A 21,335-nucleotide genomic window follows, 5' to 3' on the forward strand; every position below is an offset into this window, starting at 1 on the left:
TTTTTAAAAATATTATCATTTGATTTTGATTAAGGTGGTCAGACATACACCTACTTTTTATTTTCACCCTAAAATTTTCGTAGTACTACATTAAAATCGAAACTTTTGACCAATCAAATATTTTTTTCTCTAGATAAGGCCTAGTAGTTTAGAAACTAAATTCAATTTCCTATAGATTATTTTCTTACAACTTTTTGATATAAAGTTCAGAAACACTTTAAAATTATGTGTCAAGTTGACAAAACCCTAATTTGCTAGTTTTTCACTGCCACTTAAGGCCATAGTTTGGTTGACCATGATCCTACACATACCCTTAAGACTTATGCATTAGAACACGATTGTTATAATATTTAAACCATTGATTTTATAATTTAGGAAGGGGAATTTTTCCTTTCCCCTGTGTGTCTACTGAGTGCAAAATTGTGTGCTAGAAGAGTCAGTGCATATTTATGTCTCCTCTAACTCATGTCAGAGATATTATAGATAATTGTGGTTCAAATGAATGTTGGCTAACTTAAACTATCATGCATTTTTTGATTAGGTAAGAAAGTGTTGGTAAATATATTGTTCTTTTGAATTAACTCTTTAAATGCCCAAATTTGTGAACAATATCTGGTTACAATAGTTGGAAAGTTGCTTCTAAAAAGACTAACCTTCCTCTAAATTCTTAGGTACATCTCCCTATTGCAGTATGATTTGCAATGAATTATGTTTGTTTCTAAATATAAAATGGGGTATGTTCTTAACCTGAGAATAGGAGAGGTAAACCGAGCTAGGCCTAAACAGGAACTAACTCAAGCGACAAATGGTATTTAAAGATTGATTAAGTTTATGAATTCACACATCTTATGAACCCACAAGGCTTAACGATTCGATCGTGCATACTAACTAATACTAAATTGATTCAACAGGAAACTAACTAGAGAGAAAGAAATAATAAATTGAAGGAAAGCACAAAAGGGATTTCTCTTGAACCTATGATCACAATACTATCATATTTAGTTCGCTACCTCAAAATAGGGGAATGAAGCTCTGTTCATTCCTTGTTTTAATTCACATGAATGAGAAAATATACAATTAACATGAAACAAAATGGAATAGAAAATAATTGACACAAAATACCATTCGATTGTCTCTGCAATTTCAAGTATTTCACACCAAAAATTAGTCAACCTTTTATTAATCTTTCATTCTAATACATATAGGATTCTGAGATGACCATTACAAAGGAAGTGTAATCGATTCATCTCTTTAGAAATGAGAAATGACAAGAAGCCATTTTGTCCATTACAATCATTACAACAAAATACAAAAGAGGTAGAATATTAATCACTTCACCTTCTTTCCCTTTTCTAATTTTGTCCTGTAGGCCTTAGCAGTGATGATGATTGGAATCAATTCCTCATGCCTATGTACATTGACATTAGTATATCTTAAGAGTCATTTAGAATGCTCTCTAGCCAAATCCTTGATAGCACTTAACTAGTCTTATATTTCCTCCATGGCCACATGTACACATCCACCAAGCTTATGGAGCTCAAAAACTCTATTATGGTGACTGGAAGACATCCCTATCAAACTATCTATAAAGTTGGAGAAATTTTTCTACATGACAGTTACTCCAATGATTCCCTTTCCTTCTCCACTAGTCTAAGAATCTGTATGTAGACCTTTTAGGAGTTCATAATCTCTATATTGATCCTTCTTCACTTTAACTTCAATTTCCTTAAGCCCTTCCTCTGCCGCCATGATCATTTTGGACTTGAATTGCATGCTTTGAAGCTACTCAAATAAAAGCTAATCTCCTTTAGGCAAGATCTTCACTTTGATAGCCTCCTTAGCCTCCATGTGGATAATCATCTTCAGCAGAGAGACACAATCTTCATTCTTAATTTTCTTCGCGACCAAGGTGGCTCTATTTGCTGAAATATTGCCCTTCTCTATTTCCAACCTTAGTATGGCATTGCCAGTTTGTTCTATAATGGTGAGTCCCTCCAATTTTAGTTTCTTGCTCTATTCTCTACCAATTTTCCTGAAGTGTTTATCTTCCTAGAACTAGGAGATGAGTGCTTGGACATCGACAGTAGTAGGATCACTAGTAATAGGCATTCTGAAAATGCTTGCCAATAGGGTGACAAATTACCCGATGAAGCTATTCAGTTCATGGATTTCCACCTTCATCCTGACCTTTGACAATTTAGGACTTTCCAACTATCCTTCAATCACCTCATTTGTTGACTTCCATAAGCAAACCTTGGTGTCATGTCTAGCCTCCCTAAGATCCACAGAGTGTAAGAAAAAATTGTCTGTAAACATATCCTTGATTCTTCCTTCTTTGGTAGTCTTTACAATTTCCATTGTTAGATTCCCTGTTTCAGGGTCTTGTTTGAGGATGGACAAGGTCTTCTACTTTTAGACCTTACTCAATGTTGATCCAAAGTGGATAGTAAGAGATAAGGTATCCTTGTTGGGAGCTCATTTATCTCTCATCTTCCTCTTTCTATCTAGGGTGTCTTCCAGCCATGAATCTATGCCTATCACCTTGGAGGCAGTCCCAAGGGAATCTATGCTAAACATCTTTCTCTTGAATGAGGTAATTGTTCTCGTAGTCAAAGAGAAAGGATTCTTTGAGGCTTGTGAAATGAGCTTTGAAGAATCTAGGCCCTTATTTGCCTCTAAAGTCTTATTCGTTGCCTCATCAGATTCAGTAGACTTGCTATCATTGCTTCTTCCATCTCCTAAATCCACTACTTGAACTTGGGGACTACTTGGTAGGAGAAGTGCAACACTTACAGATGGAACTGGACTACTATGTGGTGAGAGGGTCAGGGTGACTACACCATCTTTTGGTTTTTCTACCTTCTTGTTCTCAGCTTTTGATGAAGTTCCAATCACTGGGAGGGAGCCATCTTGACAAGTCTTGGTTATGGAAATATTTTTGTTGGGAGGTTGATCACCTCCATTTGATGGTTGAGCTAGCCCTTGGGTAATGGCCAAGGTTGCACCTGATGTACCACCTTGGGAGGAGGAAGCACTACAACTATTGGAGAAGCTTGAACAGTTGTACATTTTCTTCGACTCCTTTTGGCTTGGTCCATTCGACCCATTTCTTGATCCTTTTGATAATCCTAGCCATCATTATATCTAGCTCCTCTCCTGCATATTTATAAGGTTCCAAGCTTATCGGAGTGCCTCTTAGCTTGGTTAAATAAGTGTTACTATCATCTTCTACTCCTTCTACATCAATATTAACTTTATAAATTTTTACTTGATCAACTATCAACCTAGCGAAAGCACGATCACAGTTCTCGAACTCATCTTTGCAATTGGCCCAGTAGTCTTCAATGGTGGTAATGTGTTTGATTACACTTTCTATCTACAACACTTCCCTTGCATACCCATTCAGATCAAACATGGGCCTCAAGACTTCATACATCTGCAACTTATACTTCATTTCAAATACCATTAGCATGTTCTTGGCATTAGAACGGTTTCACAACTGAAAGCTCCCACCTTCATAGGGAATTTGTGCCCTTTCTTCCTCAGACTTTCGCTCAACACGTTCACTTTAGAAGCTTTGCGCACGATCTCGATCAACACAATCATATCATTGGGATATCTCGACAACTTTAAGGGGAAACTATCAAAAGCTACAAGATGAAAATATGAAAAGGATGAGAATTGTATGAAATAACTCCTAAATTGGCTGATGGCTACCATGGCTTCAAGACTAAATCTCCTTTCTGGATATCCTTGAAGCTCCCTACAAATTCTCATGGTGAATGCATCATTAACCTTCACATACTCTGCATAACTATTTTCCAATTGTAAGCATGGGTAAAACTCATAAGACTTCACATCATCAGGAAAATTTTCCACTCTTGGAAGGCCTGGCCATAGTCGTAAAGAAGCTAACATATAAATGAGGAAAGAGGACATATAGAATGTGTTGTAGAATTTTGCGACATGAAGAGCACTGGATAGAATCTCACTTATCTCATGAGCCCAATCAATATATTGGGTGTCAGAGTAGATGACTTGCACCAAAAAGAAATATTGCTCAACAAAATTTAAAACTTCTACCTCACCTTTCAATCTATGCAAGAGGACCAAGATATCAATAATCTCAGGTTTGAGATTAGTACCAAACAGAGACTTAGGAACCTTACTCTGGGCGCCTTGTGTTTTCTAGAACCAAATTTGCATGATTTCCTTTCTCTAGATCATCTTCTTCATAGAGAACTTACAAATGGCTCCTCTGAATGTCAAATCTGAGAATTCTTCTCATTTTGGAACTCATAGGCAATTCACCAATATTTGTCTGTCAGTGGAAATCAACACTGTATCATCTGGTAGCACAATTTGCCTTATGTTTGGGTTGTAATGATTTATACATTCATAGATTAACTTCGGGGCCTGGACTGCAATTGGAAAACTAGCTGCCTTGACCAACCCACATCCTTAGAGCTTCTTAGTAATGGGATGGATCAACTCTGACTTCACTCTCCTCTAGAAATTCTTGATGTCATAAAAATGAAGGGATGTATCTGTGAAGTTCTGCAATTGGGACTTGATCCCATTAAACCTGTCAAAACACACAAATCTGGTTGCCATTCTTTTGAAAATGAATTTTGAATTAAAAGAAACTTAGGTGAATAGCTAATATAACATATACTAGCTTTTTGAAAAAGTTAAGCACATTAATAGAATAATAGTTCAAGAAAAAAAGCGACAATTTATTCAATTGTTCATGTTTCCATATATATGGGAGCTTGGATCCATCCGTTGATCTTCAAAATTTGTGCCACCCGAATGAATTGAAGGAGAGATCTATTGAAATAGTAAATGCATGGTTTTAATGGATATCTCGAGGTCTTTTCACTATTCTGTTGGCCCAATGATAACTTTCTATCTTGCCATACTTACTTTCTCATTTTCCTTTAAGTTTTGGGAAGTTACCAATAGAGTACTCCATGGGAAAATATCTTCTAAGTTGAATTTTGGTGCATTAGCTCTTTCTTATAATGATTAGATTCTTTTTGTTATCAATTTGAGATGTCTTATTCACAAATTGTTGGTCTAATATGCTTACTAGCTTGACTTTCTTTAAAATCTAAGAAATTGTCTTCATGGGTTAAAAACTGCCAAGGAAAAGACAATTTGTGTTTTTCTACCAACACTTCCCTTTTAATTGACCTTTAGACCATTGTTCTTTTTGGGCTAAGAAATGTCAAAGTGAGGTACGAAAAATCTGTAGGGGGCCACTTATTGATTCTTTTCCTTCATAATTGCCTTTTGTGGAAAACCAACTTCATGGGTTGAAAACCCGTTGAGGAGAAGTTCATTCTAAGTTTTTCATCGGGAATGATTATGAGAGCTTGTGATGAATCTTAAACATTTTTTACAGTAAATAATTGTAAAGAGAACATGGATTCGCCATAGGGTACCTTATTTTTTTTTTCTTTGATCCATATGCATCATTTGGTGCCCTTTGTAGGAAATCGTCTTCATGGGTTGAAAACCTACCAAGGAGAAGATGAATTCTGAATTTTTGCAAGCTTTTGTTTCCATTGAGAAAGTGATAGACCAAAAGTAGATATAACTTGTAAATGATCATTGTATGAGCAAAATGAATTCCCATCAGACAAGACACTAACCTACCCATACAATCCCTTGACAAAATGGAGAATCACCTGATTGTGAAATGTGAAGAAGGAGAAATGGAGAAACCTGATGGAGACTCATTTCACCTAAGAAGGCTTAGACCTAGACTCAAACACAACTAAGAACTCACTATAACCTAAGTATTCACTTTCACTAATTGGGTAGAGGGTGAAAAGTGAGGCAACAAAAATTTTGTATTTGGATGTATAAATTCCACTATGTTTAAAAATTAGATGTGACAGAAAAGAGATTTGTTCATGTTGATAAAGGACTATTGATGATTCTACTCCATATGTGATTTAGCTATCCATATTAATGAATGGTTCTATAATATGATTTATTTAACCACACAATTCCATTACTTCTTTTAGTTTTACCTGTTTAAACTTTCCTCGTTGCTAAGTTGGGTATCTTTCATGTTAGCAAAGATTATGGGGAAGCTTAACAACTTCGTGGTAGGGTGGTAAAACACTCCAACAATATTCTCACCCTTGTGTTCTTAGACAGGTTTTGGAGCTTCTGTTGAAATGGTCTGTAACATAATCAATACATCTCAGTATTCTGGTGATGAAATTATGGTTTCTTTTAGATTTAAGCATATATGTATTTATGTATCATTTTTGTTAAAGTTAATGATAGTTAATCAACTAATATTAACTAGTCAATCTTCAAATGACTTTGACTCTCATTGAATTTTCCACATTTTATGGAGATTGTTGATGTGGCGTTGGTTTTGCAAGGGCAATCATTACAACTTCAAACTAATAAAACTAAACTTAAACTTACAACATTAAAGGCTGCATACAATGAGTCTGGAGTAATCACTGCTTCACAGGACAAAACAATACAAACTCATAGAGAACAAGGCGATCAAGTTTGTGCTGTTGTAAACAGTGTCTTCTTCCTAAACTTTCCTTCTATTCTCTAACCTCTGACTTGATCCGCTGATCATTTTTCTTATCTTCTCTATGCTCTGCTCTGCTGTGCACTTTCTAACTTCTTCAACTTATCTAATGTATCAGATTCATTCCTTTTTGTCTCACACCAAAATGTTTCCCTCTCATTTCAGATGTCAAACTCACCTATCGAGTTGAATACTATTAGGCGAGTAGGTGGGCGTTTGGCTCCAGAGGCAACTGACCTAATGCAATAAATTTTTGACATATTTACAATCTTGTAAGACAATCTATTGAACATTGTATACAATACATATATATTATTGTTGCTTTACTCGATCTGGTAATTCACCGCAGAACAATAAGGATTGATTAAAGAGAATGTAAATCCAAGATTATCTCCACCATTTAGATTTGTTAAAATATCAATTAGAAAGAGTTTTGTTTGAGTCCTATCCAAATGGCATGCCCATGCAAGATGATCAATTTGAAAACTTAGCAATTTATATTTGTTTGAGCTACTTCCAATGAAGTGGATATCCATGATTGTAGAGAATTGGACGATTAGTTTAGATTAGAAAATTAGACCAAATAATATGCACAAAAGAAATGATGTAATCAGATTAATTTGTGTCCATAAAATAAAAGAAATTGGTCTCTGCCTAGCAGAAGTGGGCTTGTGTAAAAAATCTTTATTTTTTTCTATTTTCTTTTGGGTTGCTGCATTCTGTTTCTTCAGTACAGACAAAGTACAGACAAACTTAAACGCTGAAACTATAAAAATCCGTATATGTTGTCAGGAGGCATGCGACAACTGTAAGCAAACATAGAAATGCTTTTAAAGCATTAAAAACAGCCCAAACACATGATAATGAATAATCCGTATATGTTGTCAGAGCTATGCGACAACTGCAAGGAAACATAGAAATGCTTTTAAAGCATTAAAGACAGCCCAAACATAAGATAATGAAGGTGAAACATGGGAAAGAGTGGTAAAGAAACAAGGAGACATAATGAAATCCTAGGGAAGCCAGATATTGTGTTTACTAAAATCATGGTAGTCATGGGATATGACAGAGCTGGCTATACAGCATCAAAAGATTTTAATTTTAATAATAAAATTCGAAATCGAATGTGGCTGTATTCTATCTAATCACGGGCTTTTTGATGCCTGTATAGACAATTCCAGAGAAATTGGTGACAGTTACTTTGAATTTAATAATAAATTAGAAATCGATTATGACTATATTCTGTCTTATCACAGGCCTGTTGATGCGTGTATAGACAATGCTAGAAATGAGGGCCAACAAAAAAGGCCTTGAAACCTTCGCAGGCGGGTAACACATTGATTATAAAACAAAGTTTTTATATCACGTCTCTGCAATACATCACATATGGCAAACCTTTTTTCGTTCTCCTTCTTCATCTTCTTTTTATTTGGTACTCTACAATTGACAGTAGGTGGTCAGAGTGAATTTAACTACAACAGAACTTTCCCGACTGACATATTGCTGCAAGGAAACGCTGCACTTGCCCTCATCGGGTACACCGGATACATGTCGCTCACGCCATGGTTAATTCCTTCTAAGATTAACTGGGCGTGGGCAACTTATAACAAAGCAGTTCCCTTGTGGATTCACTCTGCCTCTTCTCGCACTCTCGCCAATTTCTCTTCCTCCTTTTCCTTTCATATCTCTCCAAATTATGACCCCAACAAATACGGGGGTGGACTTACTTTTTTCATGGCTCCTTTTCAGTTGGAGCCACCTGCAAATGGCGGGGGGCAATGGCTTGGCCTCTTCAATCAGACATCTGATGGAAAAATCTCCAATCAAATTGTGGCAGTGGAGTTTGACACGTTCAAGAATTACCCTTTCGACATTGATAACAACCACGTGGGAATCGACGTCAATAGCGTTATTTCCAAGGTGAATGTCTCTGTGAGCCGTGCTTATCTCATGGACGGCCAGGCATGGAGAGCATGGGTGGACTACGATGGGGCAGCGAAGAAGCTCCAACTCTATCTTACGACTGAATCATTGTATTCGTATTCATTGGGAAGACCCACAACGCCGATCTTGTCTTATGATATAGACCTCAGTGCGTATCTTCCTCAGATGGTCAAGATTGGTTTCTCCGCTTCCAGGGAGTCTGGTTCAACGGAGTCTCACGACATCTGGAATTGGAACTTCTGTTCCCAATATTCATGGGAAATCGAAACTCAGTTTGAACATTCACAGTTCCAGAGAAATAGAAAAATGAAAGTTATTCTGCTGTTTGTTATAGTCTGTGGAGCGGTGGTAGTGTGTACGATAATAGTGTGTTTGGTACTGCTCTTAGCACGGTGGCGGCATTCTAACACTTTGCTCAAGGCACGAAGAAGTTCTACTATTGTGCTTTTTACGCATAAATGAACTCCAACAATCTCCTCGTATCCTTCCTCTTCCATTACTCTCTCGTTTCAATAGATTTATGTTGCCACTTTAGTCGTTATGTTAATACTATAAGTATGCGCAGCGTCTATACTCTAAACTAACATACATATCTAACAACGGACACTAGTATTTTTCAAACTTGTCTTGTTATATGTTACATTTTAATTTAGACTTTATCCAATATCATAAGTATATCTTATGGATGGTGTGATAAAATCACTCTTTCAAATTGAATAGAATACATTTTTTTAACTCATTTTTCAAAACATGAATTTTTATATTTTTTTTTGGGCAAAGGTGGATGAGGTACCAAAATATATGTATGGAATAAGTAACCGGATTCAAGGGTTCATTAGGGAAAGAATTTGAAAAGAAAACCCCAATTCATAGCTAATACAAATGAATAATTCAACATCAAATACAATTACAACAGGTGAAAGTATTTATAGGGAGCAACACTATAATTTTTATCTGTAGTAATTAAATGCGTTAAGTCTAGAAAGTCATTCACATAAATCCTTAGTCTTGTGGAATCAAAATCGATACCATCAGACCCCCATTTTGCTAATAAATCAGCAGCAGTGTTGCCTTCTCTGTAGGTATGTGAAATGTGGCAAAATTCAAACGAATCAATCAAGTTCCAAATTTTAGTCATGATATATCTGATCCTCTAGTTAAGAACTTGTCTCTTAACGCAAGCATTAATGATGAGAGTGGAATCGCCTTCAATATGAGTTACTTTAAGTTCCAAGTTCTTGGCTAGAACCAAACCATAAAGTAAAACCAAATGCTTCTACCATGTTGTTTGTGCCTAAAGGCAAAGAGAGACATTTGAAAGCAAGAACTTTACCCAAATGACTATGTAAACACATATTGCAACCTGCTTTATTGAGAATACCATTCGAAGAACCATCGAAATTGATTTTAATGAAGCCATTTTTCGGAGCCAGCCATTTGATTTGAGATCTATCAACACGGTTGTTTAGTAGTGAAGAAGTCATAAAATGAGGAATAGATATATGCTTCCACTCTTTAAGAATGGAGTTGTCCCATTAGGTGAAGTTATAATTTCTAATTTTATCTTTGACACATGCATTGATCCCTTTTGAAATTGAATCTTCTAATCCCTTAAGGACCAAATCCAATGGAGTATTCACTTTTCTAAAAATTGGTTTGTTACGTTCTCCTCAAATAGCCCAGATGACAAGTGTAGGCATACATTTCCATATGCAAGCAAAGTGGGAATTAGAACAAAGAGGTGGCAAGGGCAAGGGCATCAAAAGACTAAGTTTTTGCATAACAAAATTCCAACATTGTTCGGAAAAAGAGCATTGAAAAAATAAAAGATCAACATTTTCCATAGTTTTAATACATAAGACATTGAAAAGGCTACAAAATATTAAGTTTATGAAGCCTATCACTAGTTAAAATTCTTTTCCGAAGTGCAAGCCAAGCAAAGCAGCTTGCCTTAGGCAAAACAAAATTATTCCAACAAAGAGAAAATGCTTGTTGTTTTTTTTCATGTTACTCCACCAATCTCAATGTTGTATAACCAGCCTTAATGGAGTACTCACTATTAGGTGTGGGAGCCCAAATCAAAGCATCATTATCACTATTTAAGAATATTTTTCTCTCCGACAAGATTTTGAACAAAAGTTATTTTTTACTACAAGAAATTGGTAAAGTGAAAGGGTCTTTCCACATAATTTTACTAGAAAATCTTTCTATAGCCAGGACATAGTCTATCAAATAGTCACCACAATTGTCTTTAATAATGTAAATGGCATCTTTCAAATAATTTTCAAAGGATAGTGGGGGCAAACCAAACCAAGAGTCCTCCTAGAATTTCATTGATTCCCCATTGTGCACCTCCCAGGAGACAAAGTTTGTAATGATGTCTCTAGAGGATATCATAAAGTTCCACATGGTTGAACAATTTGGGGGATTAGAAAAAGTTATAATCCTATTAGGATCTAAGGAGTCTACATATTTTTCTTGCACAATATTTTGGGCTTCCTAAACATCTTTAAAATAAGTTTGGTGCCAAAAGCTATGTTTCTCTTGCTCATGTCATGTAAAGAAATTTCACCGCTGTCTTTGTCATAACTCATTTCCTTTAAAGATATCAAAGGGACTTTCTTCTCATCAGTCAAATTGTTGTCCCAAATAAAACCTCATATCATTTTGTCAATTTGTCTAATAATACCAGCTGGGGCTTTAAGGATAGACATAATATAGTTTGAGTAGAAGTTAAGCCTAATTTGACTAGAAAAATCTTCCCAAATAAAGTATGTCAATGTCATTTCCAATTAGAGATCCTACTCTTGATCTTGTTCACAATTGATTTCTAGAATATAGCTTTATTAGTACCAACAAATAAAGGAATACCAAGATATAATGATGGATGCAGTTCTTAATGGAAGCAAGAATATTCATCAATTTTCTAGAGATCACTAGATTGGTAAAGTATATGAATACTTTATATTTTTCAATTCATCATTTTCCCTGAAACTTCCAAATACAAGTCTAAAGTATTTTTAATTTCCTTAGCTTCCTAAACATTGGCTTTTCCAAACAACAAAGTATCATCTACAAAAAAAGAGTGAGTGATTCTGAAAGAAGTACCTTCAATTTGAGTACCAACCCATTTCTATTGATCTTGCTTCACTTTAATAATCCTACTAAAGTTTTCTCCCATAATGATGGAAAGTGCTCGAGATAATGGACCACCTTGTCGTACACCTTGTCTAGACTTAAAAAAACCAACCGATTCACCATTTATTATAACTGAAAACAAGGCACCTAGATACATGACTTGATCCACTTACACCATTTTGAGTCAAAACCAAAATTTTGGAGAACTTTAAACAAAAAGCACCATTGCACCTAATCATAGGCTTTCTTCATATCAAGTTTGATCATCACAATAGGAAGTTGATTGGAATGGATAGATTGTATAGCCTCATGTGCAATAATGGCCCCTTCATTGTTTCTTTACCTAAAAAAAAGCCTCCCGCTCATGTGATATGATTTTAGTTAAGATATGTTGTAATCTCATGTATATTGCCTTTGTCAAAAAATTGTACACTATATTGCACAATGAAATGGGTCTAAAATCTACAAATGTTCTAGGATTTTTGGTCTTAGAAATTAGAGCAATGTTTGTAGCATTGAAATTCTTTAACATGGATCCATATTTACGAGATTCTTCAATCGCTACAAGAAGTTCAAAACCAATCACATCCCAACATTTTTGAAAAAAAGTGTTGTGAATCCATCAGGGCCTAGAGCTTTGTCAAGATGCAAGGAGAAGACAACCTTCTGTAATTCCATCATAGTGAAAGGCATCATTACCTCTATGTTATCTTCTCTAGAAACTAGTGTCGGGATAGAATCAAGTAAATCGTGTTCATGATTGTGAGAAGAAGAGGGAACAATCTGTGGGGCTAACAAGTTCTGGAAAAAAACTCCCCCTCGGCCTTAATATGCTAATATTATTTAAGTAATCTTCCCGAGGAAGCTTCTTTAATCTCAAAAATAGTATTTGCAGTCCTTCTTTGTTTAACTGACATGTGAAAGAATTTCATATTTTTATCACTCTCTTAATCCAAAGTTCTCTGGATCTCTATCTCCAGAACACATCTTCCCTCTTGCATAAATCTTCTCATTCAACTTTAAGATAATTTTTTTTGTTTTGTAAAAGTTTCCGAATCCAAACCATTGACAATCACATGTTTAAGGATCTCTTCTAATTGTTTGCCAACACAATCTTTTTGATGGAAAATATTTTTAAAAACATCTTTATTCCAATGCTTGATCCTTCCCTTCACATACTGCATTTTACTATGGAAGCGATACATTTTAGTGCCCTCATAATGTGGAGAACTCACCCACTATTGTCATAATAGAGGTAAAAAATGTGGATGTCTGAACCACATACTTTCAAATTTGAAAGTAGATTTTTTAGAAGATTTATTATCAGGCTCCTTAGTAAGATTTAACAAAATGGAAAAATGATCACAAGCAGTATTAGTAAGAATATCAGATGAGAGAACATACTTCTATGATTTCTAGCTAAAGGACACAAGGAAGCTGTCTAGTTATTCCACAGTATAAAGGAAGCCATCTGTATTATTATTCCATGTGAATGAACCATTAGAAAAAATAATATCAGATAAATCATTATCATTTATAAAAGCCACAAAATCTTCCATCGTTCTAGGTGGGGGGAAAATACCACCTTTCTTCTCATGTAAAGATGATATTGCATTAAATATCCTCCTAGGATTATGTTATGATCTTCAAGTCTCTGAAACATATCTGATAATTACTGCCATAACTTGGTTTTATCAATAGTAGAGGACGGACCATATATGTTAAAGAGCATGAAAGACAAATTATAGTTTTGAAAAGTTAGGAGCAGCTAATTCGATCCTTGGGAAACTAACTGTCTAATAACTGTCTTGGAATTCCAAAGGGTTGCAAGCCCCCCTAATGCACCAATGCTCTGACTATGAGTTTAATTCCATTTAGGCCATCTTTGGACTATCTTAAGGTGATTCTTATTTGATAATTTTATTTCTTGCAATAGAAGAATGTCTTCTTGCAAAGAGTTAAATTTTTGTTTGACCCTAATCCTTTTGTCAGAGGCATTGATGCCTGTGACATTCCACAGAATCAACTTCATTGTAGTCAAGAAGAATGATTAGTTCTTCTCACAAAGCATCTTATATTTGCAAATTTCTCTACTATTGTGGATTGAATACTAGCCTCAATCTCCTTTTTAGCTCTGGTGTGCTTGGACTTTCTCCTTTTAGGCGTGTGTGTCTTTCTTCCAACTGCTACCAATTTTTTTATAGGGGTCTTTGAAATAGATAGAATATTTGAAAAATCAAAACTATCCTTGAGATCAAGCAGTGATGCCTCTTCTCCATCCATGCAGTATTGTGGTATGTACTCCTCTTGAACCTCTTCCAAAGAATCTTCATAAACACTGACTTCTAGTGTTATATTTCTTTTGTCATAAGTACTTAATCTAATCTTATACAAAACACACACATTGAGAATAATCTTATACAAAGCACACACATTAAGAACTCACTAGGAAAATAGGTGAATTGTGTGTGTGTGTGTGTGTGTGTGTGTGTGTGTGTGTGTAATTATATTCATTTGATCACCCACAAAGAATTGTTGAATTAATATTACTATTCAAGAAACATTCTAATAAATCCTTCGATTGCAATTTCTTCATCTAGAATATTTCAATAGCTAATTTTTTTTTCATTTGATCATTTTAATGGCAGTGGTACTTAATTTTGCCAATGTAAACATAGAATACTGTCTAGTCTAAATGTTTTGATTCCTTCATGTTTCACATGGAAGAAATAAACTTCCATTTTCTCTTCTATTTTCAAATATTGAAATACTTCAATAGTTTAGAAATGACACTTTTTAAGGTGCAAATTATCACTTTAATATCAATACACCATACATACTAGAATCTTGTCTAAATGTTCAACTTGCAAACCAAGAAAATATATTCTCAATTATGATCAAATGCCTCTTTCTAATAGAGATGAAAATAGTTTCAAAGCATTAAAATCAACCCAAGAGGATGCTAATGAAGGTGAAACTTGGGAAAAAATAGTAAAGAAACATGGAGACATAAAAAATCCTAATTAACTTAGATATTGTGTTAATAAAATCCTAGTGAACATATATTTTAGAGATACTAATAATTGAAGTATGTCTTTCTAATATTGAAATCATTAGTTACAAATATCCAATTTGAACTAAGTTATATATGACTTAAATATTTTTAATAATTATTTAATTTATTTATTAATAAAAAAAGAGAGATCTTAATTTATTAATATTAGGGAATTCTTGATTTATTAATACTTTCATATTCATTGATCTCATAATTTTAATATCTATAACTAAGTCAAGTTGTAGTGTGCTAAAAGAGAATTATAAATTAAATTAAGTCAATAATTTTTAACTATTTTGTATAAAAAATTATTAAATTGGATTTCATGTTTTACTTTTTTTACTATATATAAGTTTTTTAGTGTGCAATAGATACACCATAGAGGTATGGAATGATTCATCTATATTTCTATATTCTTTTTGCTCCTCCATATTTTTCTTTTCTCTCAATCTCCATTTTCATACCTCTCTCTATCTTGTTACTCTCTCACTCGCTCTTACTCTTCCCTCCGCACTTCTCCTTCTATCTATCCTTATCTCTCTCTATCTCTCTTCTTTCGCCCCCTCAGTGCTCCCCCCCATCTCCTTATATTTCTCTATCCATTTCTATCTAATTATTTTTCCTCTCCCCCTCTATGTATATCCCCTTTTCATCACTAAACAAAATTATTTGATACTTAAGATCAATAAAAGTAAAATAATTATTTTCTACTATATAGGTATATTATTCCTAAATATTTTCTAATGTCACCTCATTTTTCCTTGCTAAAAAAAATTGATTTTGAGACTTTGAATCGATATAATTAAATTGATGTTTTTCAAAGCATGATCAATGTTCTACAAAATATGACATGTCTTGGCAAGATAGTAATGCTCAATGTTAGAAATTCAACAAAGATAATTGTGTGAATGTGGCACCACAAAAAATCTTAAGCTTTTCAGAATCCTATTTATTGTTGGAAGCATTTTGACCTTGTTTCCATGACCCTCCATCAATAGATAAGAACTCTATTGTTTCATAGAAATTATTTGTCATTATGTCTAATATCCCTTTTAATAATGAATTGAATTTCGTGGTTGAAGTGACATATAGGGTTTTTCTTGTGTCGACAAATTTCTTGCGCCATCAAACTAGATTTGGGGATTTCAATATAGATAGGTGGTTTGCAACACTATAATGGAGAAGTATTCCCATCGTAAAAATGAAATTAAAAGATGAAGACATATCATAAATTTTTTCATTGTAAATTTCATCTAAATCAATGGAAATGAATCATTCTCACAAGACATCTTGAGATTATGGGTATTTTTTTAAGAAAGAAAATTATTCATAAAAATTGGTATACTTGTATGTATTTTGTTATAACTTCATGTTAAAAGGAAAAGCTCAAATATGAAGAAAAAATAATATCATGTTTTGTCAAGTTGGGTTTAATGTCTTATCTTCTCAATATTCTCAACACACATGCGCGTGCGCGCGCGCACACACACACACACTTATATTTAACTTTTATTTAATTTATATTTTTTATAAAAATTTAATTATTGTACATTTCACAATTGAACAAATATAATTCTTATATTAATTTTATTGTTTCAACATCCTACGTTATTTTATGAATATTTACATGCTGAGAAAATATTTTCAAAATTAATCAACTCATTTATTTCACTAGTCTTGTGACCTAAATAAACACAGATGTGAAAATATACATATACATACATACACATACATACACATACATACATACATGCATGCATGCATGCATACATACATACATACATATATATATGAGTATACATGTATATAGATTCATACATCCATACATGTATGTATGTATGTATGTATGTATGCATGTATATGTATGGCTATATATGGATGTGTATATGTGTCCACACACACACACACACACACACACACACACACACACACACACATACACACACACAGACACACACAGACACACATAGTTGAGTTGAATTATATTCATTTGATCAACAACAAAGAATTGTTGAAGTGATACTAGTATTCAAGAAATATTATAATAAATTCTTTAGTTCAATGGCTTAGATGAAATCAATTTTATTGTAGCATCTTCATCTAGAACATTTCGATAACTAAATTTTTTCCCATTTTAATGGCCTTGGTACTTACTTTTGTCCATGTAAAGTTACTAGAATTTCTATCCTAAATATTTGGAATCCTTCATGTATCGGATGGAAAAAATAAACTTCAAAAATTTTCTTCTATTTTCAAGGATTACAATATCTGAATTATGTAGAAGTAACTCTTGTTCAAATGCAAAATATCCCTTTAATATCTATGCATTATCCATATTAATTTTCTTTTCTAAATGTTCAACTTGCAAACTAAGAAAATCTATTCACAATCATTATCAAATACCACTTTCTAATCAAGATATATAATAGTATGATTTTTTTATCATTAATATATGATGGAACAGGATAATCCTAATCACACTAGCACTAGCCATTTTAAGGTTCATCCAAATATTTATTTTTACTATAAAATGATGTTAGCATGTTAGAGGATGAAGAAAAACTAGAAGACAATAAAGCTCAATGAAATTGTAAAATATAATCTAAAAATGTATTTCTAAAGATAACTATATACAATATACATCCTAAATAATTAATCAAAATCAAAACAATAATAATTATTGAATATTTAAATAATTATTTTTTAAAAGTTATACATTTTTAACAATTTTTCAGCAATAAATATGTTTTAAAAGTTATACATGTACTTGATGCAATATATTATGAGCCATTACTAAATATGAACTTATAAACCATTTCTTATTTTTTATATTATGATGTAGCTTATATTCAAACCTTTGTTATCAATTATGGTTAAAATTATAATGAAATAAGGCTTCCCCTTAGTATTTTAAATAAAATATATATTTAAATAATAAGAATTGTCATATATATGCTTATCTAAATGTGGCATTAAATATATTTTATAAGTGGGCACGTATTGAATCAAATATGTTTATTAGGTGAATATGTAGAAAAAAATACACATAATGTATTGATGGCAATAATAAAAATTTACTAACCTTGTCATAATAATAATATACGATTTTCATTTAATAATACTAATATAATATTAGAATTCATAATGCTATTAGAATTATTTAATATTATAATTTAAAATTATAATATCTTCCTTGTACCATGACTTCTGCTTTCTTTTATATATATATATATATATATATATATATATATATATATAAGATGAAGAGAGATATTCTATTCAAGGCACCTATTTAAAATCATATTCAACTAAAGGTGTAATAGGCACCTTGAATATGATATCTCTAGGTGTTATATATATATATATATATATATATATATAAAGAGAGAGAGAGAGAGAGAGAGAGAGAGAGAGAGGTCTACGTCAATCTCCAAGAAATGTTTTCTTTTATTTTAAATTAAAAATTTAACAAAGAAAACTAGCTCATTTATTCAAATACATAAGTAAATTCTTATTCCCACACTATTAATAATTTCTTCAAACATGCAACAAAGTTTTTATATGCACACCCATGCTGATTGTTGTACACTAGTTAAATAATCATCTACATATTATCTATGTAAATTATTATTTATTTACTATTTTTTATTCATATATCATAGTAATGTTGTATGTAATTTAAAAAAAAAAGTTTATTAGACTTATTCTAAACATAAACATAATCTATATTTAAACATAATGAAACTAATCAAAAGGAAAGCATAAGAAGAGTGCATATCACATTTAATAGTATGAAATAATAATTCATTTTTACAAATGCTACATAATTATACTTTTTTTTTATTGATAATGAGCCGAAGCATAGATTTTTTTTATTTTTTTTGTAATTAATTATTATTATGTGTTTGATTCAAGTGGATTCAAACCCAAGACCTCCCACATGCGAGGCTCACAAGTTATCATTGTGTTGTAGGCTCTTGCTTGATGCTACATATACATATTATATAATTAGATAAAAATAATTTTATTTTTTAAATTAGATTCTAATACTACGTAAATAACAACATTTCAAGTGTCCATTAACTACTTATGGCTCTTCCTATTATAGTTTATGGTGTAGAATTGTGTAGTACATATACACCTATTATTTTTATTCCATTGATGGTTGTGGTTGGATATTCTTCTATGACCCAATGTACTCAAACATATATAGGGCTTGGTCAAAAGATGATTAAACCTTCTTTGCAGATCTCCCTCTCCAATTTCTCACATTACACTCTTAGGAATGTCTTTCCATCAACCAAACACTGTTTAGGTATGACTTCTTTGTTCCTTGTGTAGTTATGTAATTGTTTCAACTAGGAAGCAGTCACTAATTCATTTTCTGACATATTTTTTCAATTTATAGTCAATTCATATTGACCTACATATGTATATTTTAAATGAAAAGACTCCTCTAGGTAAGGGTAACATGAAGATTCAACTATTCTTAACTAGTACACTCAATGTTGGTTTGATTGCTTAGTTGGAAGTTGTGGGCTTATTTGTGTTGTCCCATTCATTATTGCTACCAATGCCAATGCCCATTCTTGTTGAAACAATAGTTGTCATTAACTTTTAACTCAATCAACCACTATTAACTTTGAATTTAGTCTATTCTGTGAAAACTCAAGTGGATATGTGTCATCGTATTAAATAATATAACTACTTCACATTCCAGTCATATAATTTTTTTCATTAGTGTTGATAATGGGAGCTTCAAAACCAAGTACACAAATACATTAATCTATGACATAGATGTGATTAGTGTGCAATATTATTGTTATAATTTTCATGGGTAGATGTTTTTTCAAATTGTAGAAGCATAAACAAGCATTGGTTCATCCAAAGAGATCCATCTAGTATTATTATCCTTAAGAAACTTCCTCCCATCAGTTAGTCCCTTGACAAATTGTTGAACTTCCCTAAATCATTTAGGACTTCGATAGAAGTGTCTATAGATCTCTTTGATTAAATCTTCAATTCTATATTTTTGCGAATAGTTGTTGACAATTATAAAATCTAGATTCATTATGTTGGTCATGTAGTGAATGCCAATAACATAAGGTAACTTTGTGACAAGACCATTCTTGTGGCCTTTATTTACTGAAGCTCCATTTGCTCCAACACATACCAACTTTTGGGCAATCATCATGTCATCTATACCTCCATGTTCATTTAGAAAACTCTTTACTAGTTCAAATATGTTTTCCACTATTAAATTATCCTTCATTTCAACAACAACAAGTAGGTTGGGCTAGCAGACAAAACTATGTGTAGTATAGACATGCATGCATACCCAAGAAGTATTTTCTATTGATGTCACAACATCTACATATAATGCAATAAAAATTTGACTCTTTAATTTTTGCCTTGACATATTTTTTTTCAACCTCCATGAGACAACTTGTACATCACCATATGTTGTTTATTGACCAGTAACTCTTCGAATAATAGTGAACTTTCAAAAAGTGTAATAAAGAGCTCAATGATGGGTAATCTATCACAACACACCATTTACTCAAAATATAAAAGAAAACACTTAACTAAAGAGCTATACCCATTTCTTCTACTTCCATTACTTTTCCAAGAAGAGATTCAATTGATTCTTTTACTTTAGTAGGATTCATCTATATTTTCTCCTAAAATTTTAAGATTTACACATTCTTAACATGTTGAAAATCCTCCTTGGTTTTCCATGAATTGTCACTGGTTTTTCCACTCCATCTATGATTTTCTTCTCATAAAATTTACCCATATGCTTTCCTATGATGTCAATTTTAGCTGCAATCTCTTTTCTTTTTTATTCATCCTTGTCATTATCATACATTTGCATTCTACTAAAGGCTCACCTTTATTTGGATTCTGCACAACTTTAAAGAATGGATACTTTGAGGCCCATTCTATTTGAAATCTCCTAATTTATAGATCTTAATTTCACTCTTTTTTGGATTTCACATCACTTTTTGTTTTATATTTCCTTTTTTCCTTTCATGGCCATGCACCATCACCATCTTTGGAATTCTCAACCAAGTCAATTATATATTTTTGGCTACTTTGGGTTGAAGATCTTGGCTACTCTAGGAATTTACCTAAAGATCTTCTTCAAGTATATCAGGATAATAGAAATTGGGTTCCTCAACTTATTCAATGTGTGGAAATGGCACTAGTAGTGGTTGAGGATCTAGTAAATGTACTTTTGATGTTGTAAATTCTTGATTTTGGCCACTAAAATATGATGACAAGGTTCTGCAAGTGTGTTTGGCTAGCCTTTCTTGGCTTCCACCACATGTAGGACTCTTACCATTGTTCGTGATCAACATCTCCAAGGAAATATAGGCTGCCAAAAAAATTAACTTGTTGCAAAAGTGATAGTTGGCTATTGCATATATTTATCCAAATAGGATTCATAATTTCATTGGTTGTGCAACCTACACTATAAAATATAGATGTCCTAGGTCTCCCTAATTACTGGGTGACTCAGTGATCACTAATCCCAGTTGATAACTAACCACTAACACTCTAACTTCTACCTACTAAATAAGAATGAACTAAAATTTCTAAGTCTAGATAGATAGGGGTTTGAGTTAC

This window comes from Cupressus sempervirens, chromosome 11 (assembly GCF_028749045.1).
Source record: "Cupressus sempervirens isolate cs-2001-9-10 chromosome 11, ASM2874904v1, whole genome shotgun sequence".
NCBI classification, from domain to species: domain Eukaryota; kingdom Viridiplantae; phylum Streptophyta; class Pinopsida; order Cupressales; family Cupressaceae; genus Cupressus; species Cupressus sempervirens.